Genomic DNA, 10909 nt, shown 5'->3' with positions numbered 1-10909 from the left:
TGGAGCGGCCATCACCAAGCCCTGATCTTAGTCCTATTGAAAATGTATGGGCAAAGCTGAAAAGGCCGGTGCGAGCAAGACGACCTACAAACCTGGATCAGTTACAGCAGTTGTGTCAGGAGAAATGGGCCCAAATTCCGACCTAAGAGTATGTGCCCACGTAGCGTTTTACAAGCGTATATGCTGCGGACTTTCCTCAGGGTAAACGCTTGTGAAACGCTAGGTAATCTGCCCCCCATGGTCCCCAAGGGGAATCCGCAAGTTCTATGCCCATGCTGCGGATTTTTCCGCAGCGTTTTTGATGCGCGCAATAATCCACAGCATGTCAATTAATTTTGCGTTTCCGCAAGCGGAATTACCTTTGCAATGCAATAAAAAACGCAAGGCAATTCCGCATGTGGAAAACGCGCGATAAACGCAGGATAAACGCGTGTGGAATTCCGCATGTGGAAAACGCGCGATAAACGCAGGATAAACGCGCGTGGAATTCCGCATGCGTTTTTCCGGGAGAGGACATGCGGAAAGCAACGTGGGCACATAGCCTTATATTGTGAGAAGCTTGTGGGAGGAAATCCCAAATGTTTCACCCAAGTCATTCACTTTAAGGACAATGGTACCAAATACTAATGAAATGGATGGAAAGTTTTGACTTTGTTTTAAGCATTTTTATTACTTACTGCATTCTCGCTCTCTCATTATTCTGGCATTTGGCAAATATTACAAATGATGGTAATCCTAATTGACCTAAAACAGGAAAGGTTTATTCTGATTTCATGTCAGATATGGAGAGAAACATGCATATACTGTATGTCTTTTTATATAGTGTATGGAAACTTCTGGTTTCAACTGTATATGAGATATTGAAATGTAATTGGTCATATTGTAATTTATTTTGAATGAAGTAAGTGAATTCCCACATTAATTTGACATTATATAATAATGTCTTTATATTTAAATAAATCTCAGTAATTTCAACAATACAACAGGATGTTATTTTCTTATAATAAAAAAATTAAAATAAAAAATTCTATTGTGGTGTTAATTTTGTAATATTGATTTCTTTATCTGTTTCATTTATGTCTCAGTGTTTGAAAAAGGCCTTTTGCATAAGGCTGAAACGTTACATTGAATTTTGGGATTTCTTTATGAAATAAAGAATTGCATTATCATTATGAATATTTGAGTGCCGAGTATCTATATATACACTGGCATGCCAGGCATGTCAATCTCCACAAGGAGAAAAATGACCCTTTAGATCCCAGTGAGAAGCCTCTCATACAGTCAAATCGGATCTCATGCTTTGTACTGACGAGGAGCAATACCCTGAAACACCGTGGCTGCAAATTGAGATTCTGGTTTGGCTTTTCTCCCAAGTCATGTGACAAGGCTCGTTAAAGGGTTGATATTGACTTTTAGGATTGCTACTTCCAATAGACTTGTCACTTATCTCACTTTCAGCAAATCAGAATATACCGTAGATCATATATAATAGAAATAATCATTATCCACTGTCTGTCTTTCCAAAAGTAATAATAGGAAGTGCAGCCATATCGGTTGTGACCTTTGAATTAATTTCTCAGAAACAGACAGTGAACAGTCATTTTGTCAGGATGTTATATCAATGACTAAGTCATTAGTTTCCAAGAAGCTGCTTTAAAATTGACAAACTACTTCTTCCTATTTTTGCAGCGGTGCAATATTGCCATCTTATTAGAGAAGAGCAGTTAAAGAGAATGTGTTATCAAACAATAACCAATTGTTTAAATTACCTTTTTACATGAAATTTATTTATTTTTTTATTTTTTTTCACTATAGTAACCATCTAAACTAAAAAAACACACCCACAGATCCTGCAATTATCACCCTGGCCAAAATTAGTTTCATATTTCCTGTTGTATGCAGAAGATTTTTCAGCAGTTTTATTATCATGACTGAAAATGACAATGAAAGATGACACCTCTATATAAAGCAGATAAAGTAGCCACCATTCACAAGAAATGATAGTCACAGCTCACCTCCTCACCCTTCCTTCACAATGAGTCTATTCTTAGGACGAGTGGCCAGTGTGAAAATTGTAAGACTTCAGGATTGTTTTTTTTGATTGTGATGTTAAAGAGTGAAAAGCTAAAAAAATGACATTTAAAGTAAATTGAATGTAATCCCTTCTCACCATGGACAGTTTTAGTTTTTGCGCTTTTTCTTTGTTCCTCTCCTTCTTTCTCCCCTTTCGTGTGACATAGCTGTATGAGGGCTGTTTTTTTTTACCCTACAATATACTGGAAAACTGGAACAAAAATTCCAAGCGAAGTTAAATGGGATTGCGTTTTTCATTGTATTTGGGTTTTGTTTCTAAGGTTTCATTGTGCAGTGAAAATGACCTGTGAACATGATTCTTCACGTCGAGCAAACTTGAAAAACCAGATATCAAACTTGTATAGTTTTATTTTGATGGTGAAAATATTTCAGCGATTCGGTCGATAGAGCTTTATGAGGGCTTGTTAATTGCTGAGGTTTTCATTAATAACATGTTTTGGGTTATATACGATGTTTCAATCCCACTTTTTCATGTACCAACATGGCAGCCATGGGGGCGGTCAGCAGGCTCATGGTTGCCACTGAAATCCATAAGCAGCACTTTCACTTAGTGAAGGGGGGTGGAAGGCAACATCCCATGGGCATCCAAAATGGTGAACCTCTGGGAGATCGCACCTTAACTACCACGGTCAGGGATTTACTGCAGCATCTAAGGGGTTAACAGCAGCAACCAGAGCTGCTCTAATAGCGGCTTTTACAGACAAATACCGGCAGTATAACACAGCTGGAATCTGCAGGTATATTGCGGGTGGAGTTGCAGAGTCCACTCCACACACTCGCACCCAACATGCACTATACATGTAGGGCAGATAGGGGTTAAACAACAGAGGACACGTTCCTTTTAAGCACTTAAGAATTTATTTATTTTTTACTTTGCAGATAGTATACTGGCATATGCTCTGTACTTAAAAGGAATGTCTGTATTAGTTAATGTCTTTTTGTTAGAAGGGCCCCAATATGCCGACTAAAGGATGATCTGTTGCTGGCAATCTCAGCGATAAGCCATTTGTTGAAAAATCTGGCAACAAGCATTTAATTCTCCTGCACTGCCACCAAAGGAAACAGGAGGTACTGCACAGTATCCAGTGAAATCAATAAGCTGACTATGTAATGAATGAAGTACTGGGACCTTCAAAGTGGGAATGACTCCATGTAACTGCTCTCTAGTCTGCATAAAATGGGTTCAGGTTTACAACGGAGAATCCCCACTATTAACCTGTATAGTGCCCCAAGTATGTGCAAGTGGTTTCTAAACCAGACAACCTCATTAATTCTCATAACACCTTTGTCAATAAACAGGTATTCTCAAGTTACTAAGTTGCTTTAATTAGTTAAACAGCATGAAAATACGCAAGTTTGCCACTGACTTGCTTTTTCTATCTGCTGTCATTCTCCTGCAATGAGAGCTTTTATCTTACATAGTGTAAAGCTCATTTCCATGGAGTTCAGCCACTAGTAGACCTTGGTAGAGAGTGTGCAGTAGTCACATTCCAGGAGAAAAGTTAATTCCTAACATACCGTTATCTCTGTCCAGCCCATTCATTTCTATACACCAGTTAGCTGCTCCCTGCCTTCTCCCTTTAGGCTTTTGACGAGATGCTCTTATCCATCCTGTAGAATCACAATTCCTGCACCCAGCATCTAGGCTCTCACTGTCTGTGGCTGTGTGCTTGCTCATCAGAGCTATCACTCAGGGAGAAGAGCCCGTCCTGCCAGAAATCAGGAAGTAAGGAGACTGCACAGCTCTGAGCTGCTCAAGAGATCACTTATGAAAACTCCTTATAGGCATCAAGCATTTCCTTTGTTCAAATAGAAAGAATATAGATCTACATATTTTAGAATGTGTATGAACTACATGTCTGAAATAAAAATAAATGATTCTAAATAATATATATATATATATATATATATATATATATATATATATATATATATATATATAATATACACAGTACAGACCAAAAGTTTGGATACACCTTCTCATTTAAAGATTGTTCTGTATTTTCATGACTATGAAAATTGTACATTCACACTGAAGGCATCAAGACTATGAATTAACACAGGTGGAATTATATACTTAACACAAAAAAATTGGGAAACAACTGAAAATATGTCTTATATTCTAGGTTCTTCAAAGTAGCCACCTTTTGCTTTGATGACTGCTTTGCACACTCTTGGCATTCTCTTGATGAGCTTCAAGAGGTAGTCACCGTAAATGGTCTTCCAACAATCTTGAAGGAGTTCCAAGAGATGCTTAGAACTTGTTGGCCCTTTTGCCTTCACTCTGCGGTCCAGCTCACCCCAAACCATCTCGATTGGGTTCAGGTCTGGTGACTGTGGAGGCCAGGTCATCTGGCGTAGCACCCCATCACTCTCATTTTGGTCAAATAGCCCTTACACAGCCTGGAGGTGTGTTTGGGGTCATTGTCTTGTTCAAAAATAAATGATGGTCCAACTGAACGCAAACCGGATGGAATAGCATGCCGCTGCAAGATGCTGTGGTAGCCATGCTGGTTCAGTATGCCTTCAATTTTGAATAAATCCCCAACAGTGTCACCAGCAAAGCACCCCCACACCATCACACCTCCTCCTCCATGCTTCACGGTGGGAACAAGGCATGTAGAGTCCATCCGTTCACCTTTTCTGCGTCGCACAAAGACACAGTGGTTGGAACCAAAGATCTCAAATTTGGACTCATCAGACCAAAGCACAGATCTCCACTGGTTTAATGTCTATTCCTTGTGTTCTTTAGCCCAAACAAGTCTCTTCTGCTTGTTGCTTGTCCTTAGCAGTGGTTTCCTAGCAGCTATTTTACCATGAAGGCCTGCTGCACAAAGTCTCCTCTTAACAGTTGTTGTAGAGATGTGTCTGCTGCTAGAACTCTGAGGAAGCCATACGGCGAGAGCGTGGGTTCGGGGATAGGCTGACGACCTGGTGCGGGCTGCACACACATGGGTATGCATTGTTTCTGACTGTTTCTCTCTCTACTTTTTGGGGAAGCTCCTCTTATATTCATGCTTTTATGGCATGCCTAATACATTCTTTACTGAGGGCTCCCATGTATAGGTATCTCACCTGTCATTAGTGGCACATTATTGCAGGGACTGTGATTATACAATCTACTGGGTAATCTATTGCATAGAGCTTTTGCATGGAACATTGAATGGATTACTACTATTATTATTTATTTTTCTTTGCGCAAGACACCTGCACTTTATGATTCATTGGGGAGATTATTACATGGACCTCTGCACGTAATATTGTATGGACTACCAATATATGTTTAACCCCCCCCCCCTTCCCCTTTTTTTTCTCTCTGCAAAGTGCCTGCTATAAGTACTGCCCCATTTTTGTCCAATAAATGCAGCTGATCTCTGCGACCTGTGTATGTGCTGTGCGCCTGGGCACTTCAGCCCTCACTGGGTACCCATCTTTACATCTTAAACTGTATGTTAAATTATGTATGCAAGTTTTTAAGAAATTGAATTAATAAAAATTATGTTTTTTATCGCTAAACTCAATGTCCTCCTCTCTTTCTGCTAGAACTCTGTGTGGCATTGACCTAGTCTCTAATCTGAGCTGCTATTAACCTGCGATTTCTGAGGCTGGTGACTCGGATAAACTTATCCTCAGAAGCAGAGGTGACTCTTGGTCTTCCTTTCTTGGGGCGGTCCTCATGTGAGACAGTTTCTTTGTAGCGCTTGATGGTTTTTGCAACTTCACTTGGGGACACTTTCAAAGTTTGCCCAATTTGTTCGGACTCACTGACATTTATTTCTTAAAGTAATGATGGCCACTCATTTTTCTTTAATTTGCTGTTTTTTTCTTGCCATAATACAAATTCTAACAGTCTATTCAGTAGGACTCTCAGCTGTGTATCCACCTGACTTCTGCACAACTGATGCTCCCAACCTAATTTATAAGGCAAGAAATCCCACTTATTAAACCTGACAGGGCACACCTGTGAAGTGAAAACCATTTCCGGTGACTACTTCTTAAAGCTCATCAAGAGAATGCCAAGAGTGTGCAAAGCAGTCATCAAAGCAAAAGGTGGCTACTTTGAAGAACCTAGAATATAAGACATATTTTCAGTTGTTTCACACTTTTTGTTTAGTATATAATTCCACATGTGTTAATTCATAGTTTTGATGCCTTCAGTCCAAAATTTATCCAAAATTAATGGGTATGCTTCAGATTTTTCCGCAATGATAATCCGCAGCGTAAATTTCCGCAGCATGTGCACAGTGTTGCACAGCTTCTGGATACCCACAGTTGCAGTATAAAACTTCACAAAGCAGATTACATGGGATAACAAGCTTTTCCTTCTCAGAACATGAGGTAAAGGAAAAAACGCACAGTCACACAGTACTGCATCAGGAAGTAAGAACAAAATAGAAAATACAAGAGAGACTTTTTTTCTTTCACAATACAGTAAACAAGGAAACTTTACACAACATCGCCATCTACTGTCAGATCAGCATAAAGTCCTCCTTCACACAAACAAAGAAGTCCACAACTGTTGCATATACCAACACACAGCACATGCGGGTTATCAGTGAGGACCATGGGGCACGCATTACCAAGCGTTTAAGCGTTTTCGCTTCGAAAATTCCGCAGCAAAAACGCTTGAAAAACGCACAGTGGGCACGCAGCCTCAAAGTCACTTCAAAACTGAACAGGTCCCTATAAAAATAAGTTTTGTAAATTTCCTTGAAAAAAATGAAAAATAACTGCTACATTTTTAAATCTTCTAAAATGCTAACAAAATAAAACAACATTTTACAAATGGTGCTGATGTAAAGCAGACATGAGGGAAATGTTATTTAGTACTGTTTTTGTGTGGTATGACTATTGGGATTAAAGGCATAATCAATCAAAGTTTGAAAAGTGCAATTTTTAAAACATTTTTGCCAAGTTTCTGATATTTTTATAAATAAACGCAAACCATATCAGCCTAAATTTACCATTATTATAAAGTATCATGCATCACAAAAAACAGTCTCGAAAGCTATGGGATATGTTGAAGCATTCCAGAGTTATTACTATATAAAGTGACACTGGTCAGATTTAAAAAAAATTGGTTTGGTCATGAAGGGGTTAAGCCACTTTGTTACCATTTTGGCAGTATGCTTCGGGTCATTGTCCATTTGGAGGACCTATTTCTGCTCAAGCTTTAACTTCCTGGCTGATATCTTGAGATGTTGCTTCAGTATTGCCACATAATCTTCTTTTCTCATGAAGCCATCTATTTTGTGATGTGCACCAAGTCCCTCTTGCAGCAAAGCAACCCCACAACATGATGCTGCTGCCCCCGTGTTTCACAGTTGGGATGGTGTTCTTAGGCTTCTAAGCTTCTCCCTTTTTCCTCTAAACTTAACGATGGTCATTATGCACAAAAAGTTAAATTCTAGTTTCATCAGACCACAGGACATGTCTCCAAAAATTAAGGTCTTTGTTCCTGTGTGCATTTGCAAACATTAATCTGGCTTTTTTATGTTTCTTTTGGATTAATGGCTTCTTCCTGGCAGAGTGGTCTTTCAGCCCATGTTGATACAGTACTCGTTTCACTGTGAATTGTCACTCTGCCAATCTTACTAGCTTCTGCCATCCTCTTCACAAGGTCTTTTGCTTTTGTCCTGGGGTTGATATGCACATGTCGGACCAAAGCACGTTCATCTCTGGGACACAGAACCCGTCTCTTTCCTGAGTGGTATGATGGCTGGACATTCCAATCTTGTTTGTACTTGCATATAATTGTTTGTACAGATGAACGAGGCACCTTCAGATATCTTGAAATTGTACCTAAGGATAAGCCAGACTTGTGCAAGTCTACAATTCTCTTCCTGATATCTTGGCTGATTTCTTTACACTTTCCCATGATGCTACACATAGAAGCAGTGTGTTTCAGGTGTGCATTAAAATACATCCACAGGTGTGTCTCTAATTAACTCAGATGTTGCCCAAAAAACTATTAGAAGCTTCCAAACACATGGCATCATCATATGGGCAGTCGAGAATTGTTTAAATACATAGTAATCTTAGTGTATGTAAACTTTTGACTTTGCAGTAAGTAATAAAAATGCCTTAAAACATTATCTCTCTCTCATTATTCTGGCATTTGGCAAATATTAAAAATGATGGTAATCCTAATTGACCTAAAACGGGAAAGGTTTATACTTATTTCATGTCAGATATTGAGAAAAACATGCATATGTGTCTTTTTATATAGTGTATGTAAACTTCTGGTTTCAACTGTATATATGTATATATGTGCACATCTCATTGCTATAGCAAATCAGTGGGAGTCATCAACAGTGATAAAGTAATAGAAAAAAGGAAGAAAATTGAATCCTTAGAGGAAAAGTAAGATAATTTGTCTAAAAAATGCCAGTGTAAGGAGGCTTGTAAGCTCCCCGGGGAGCCATTGCATGGTTTATAAGCCTCCTTACTCTGGCATTTCACTCTCCTCACTGGGATCTAAGGGGTAAAGTTTTTCCTTCTGAAGTCTCTCACACAGCTAAATCAGATCTCATGCTTTGCACTGCTGAGGGGCAACACCCCGAAACACCATGGCTGCAAATTGAGATTCTAGTTTGCCATTTATCCTAAATCATGTGGCAAGGCTTGTTAAAAGGTTGATATTGACTTTTAGGATTGCTACTTCTAATAGGTTGCACTGGAAGAGACAGTTTGCAAGTTTTAGGTGGAATTTCTCTTCAATAAAAATACTTTTTGATTACACCAGTGATTTTTTTCCTTTCTTACAGACTGGACCAGTCATTGGGGAAGCCCTCGCTGTTTCTTTCTGGATAGATTCCACTTCCTACCACTATGAAATGGAATAAATGCTATGTTTTAGAGAAATTAACAATAGTAATGGTAATAATCTGACACCATATGATGGCAAATCCAAGCAACATGCCGTCATTTGTAACAATGGGAAAGCCTTTTTTTAAGAGGTTGTCCAGAATAAGGATGCCATATTTCATCGCTTTGTGGAAAAATAGGTAAATCGTTTCTCATGTTATATTCTCTGAACTGTAAATCGTAAACGGTTTCACAAATTTGGTTGAATGCCAGTGGACCCAAAAAATGCTAATTTCTAATAGTAAATTTAAAAATGACTTTTTTTTACTTTTATTTATTTCCAGATAAAGTGAAAGATCGAGGCTCTAATACAATTGGGTCAAGATTGAACCGTGTCGAGGACAAGGTAAGAAAATAAGATAAAACCATATATATTTATATTATGCACAGCTACTACTTACACATACACACATGGAGTACAGGATATACAGACAATTACCACATACTACATACAGAAGATTCCTCACTCTCTGAAAAAGTGTAAAATACATAATGGTGCATCCAGACACCAATTCTACAGCGCTGCTCATACACTGCAGAGAGTCTAAATACCTGTGGTCATCTGTGACTTGCACACACAAGTTAAGGTGGCCACACACAATAACTGAACGTTGATTGCTGGTTCGGCCGTCCACTACCTCTCCCAACTCTCATACACGAGAAGGTTTGGCTTGGTTAAATGTTCATGTGTTTTCAAAGGGGAGAACTGTGAAAATCACTGCCAAACGGCTCTGGCAGCAGCTTATCACCTGAATAACAAAAGGGTCGGGCATAAAGGGTCAGGCAGTTTGAATTTTACCTCCTCTGACCTCATCTGTCAGGGAAGAGTCTGGATGTCCCCTTAGACTATTAGCTTAGTCTATTGTGTATGGAGGCTTAAAGGGGTTTTCCATTACTCAGACAACTACATCTCAATCCATATGTGTGTCCCCCAGTAAAATAATAACACCTATACTCACCTCCAGTGCCAGCACTATTCCAGCGGTGTCTGCACTGGCTCTCCTGGGGATTGCGTGTGTCATGGGTGTGTCAGAAGTGACAGACAGTCATCCTGCAGTTGGTTGCAGGAGATCTCTTCATTTGGCCTTACAGACAACTTCTTAGAATATGTATCTCTAGGACCCAGGGGTTAGCTTCCTCGGGCTAATTAACACCCTGGCCTGGATGTATAAATACCTGTTGTGAGCCAGAGGGAGGTGCCAGCGATATTCATTGCCCCTTGTGAAGGCTTGAGCAAGAGCAGTACTTCTATCTCTCTGGTGCTAGAGAACGTGTGCGCATTTGTCTGGAGTTGAGTAAAGCTAAGCGATTTTCCCTTGTTTGTCCCCCCTTGTTGTCTTTAGTGTTCAGTGGGGATCAACTAGTGCTCATCCTTTCTGTTCCCTAGCCTGAGCCTAATGCCAGGGATAGACAGGCTGAGGTATGCGTGCGGCGATTGGTGAAGAACCAATAAAGGGACATTAGTGGAGACAGGGTGACACTAGATCAGCCTAGGAGTTCTCCACTCCCCACTTTCCCTAGTCTGGGTTCCCTTTCCGTTTTCCCTTTGTGTTGCACTTAGTCTTTCCCACACCTTGCGTGACAGCATGACATTATGTCTCATGATTCCTAGGGGCAATCAGTGCTGACTTTACTCTCCCCGCCTTTGGCCAACTTGCATACATCCAGAGGAAGTGAGAGATGTTGCTGCTCTTACTTCCTCCGGATGTACAGGTATGTGCTATAACTGGAGGCAGGAAGAGTGAAGCCAGCGCTGATTGGCAGCAGGGATCACTTGACATAACAATGTCACGTGATCCCAAGGAGAGCCAATGCCGACACGGCTGGAACACTGGAAGGGAGTATAGGTGTTATTATTTTACTGAGGGCAAAAATATATATATGGAGAAGGAGATGTCCGAGTAGTAGAAAACCCCTTTAAGTGTTGGCTACTACTTTCATGGATGTG

The sequence above is a fragment of the Phyllobates terribilis genome, unplaced genomic scaffold (genome assembly GCF_046119375.1).
Source record: "Phyllobates terribilis strain yellow unplaced genomic scaffold, ASM4611937v1 Scaffold_158__1_contigs__length_4374303, whole genome shotgun sequence".
NCBI classification, from domain to species: Eukaryota; Metazoa; Chordata; class Amphibia; order Anura; family Dendrobatidae; genus Phyllobates; species Phyllobates terribilis.
Note: the sequence above shows the minus strand (reverse complement) of the source record.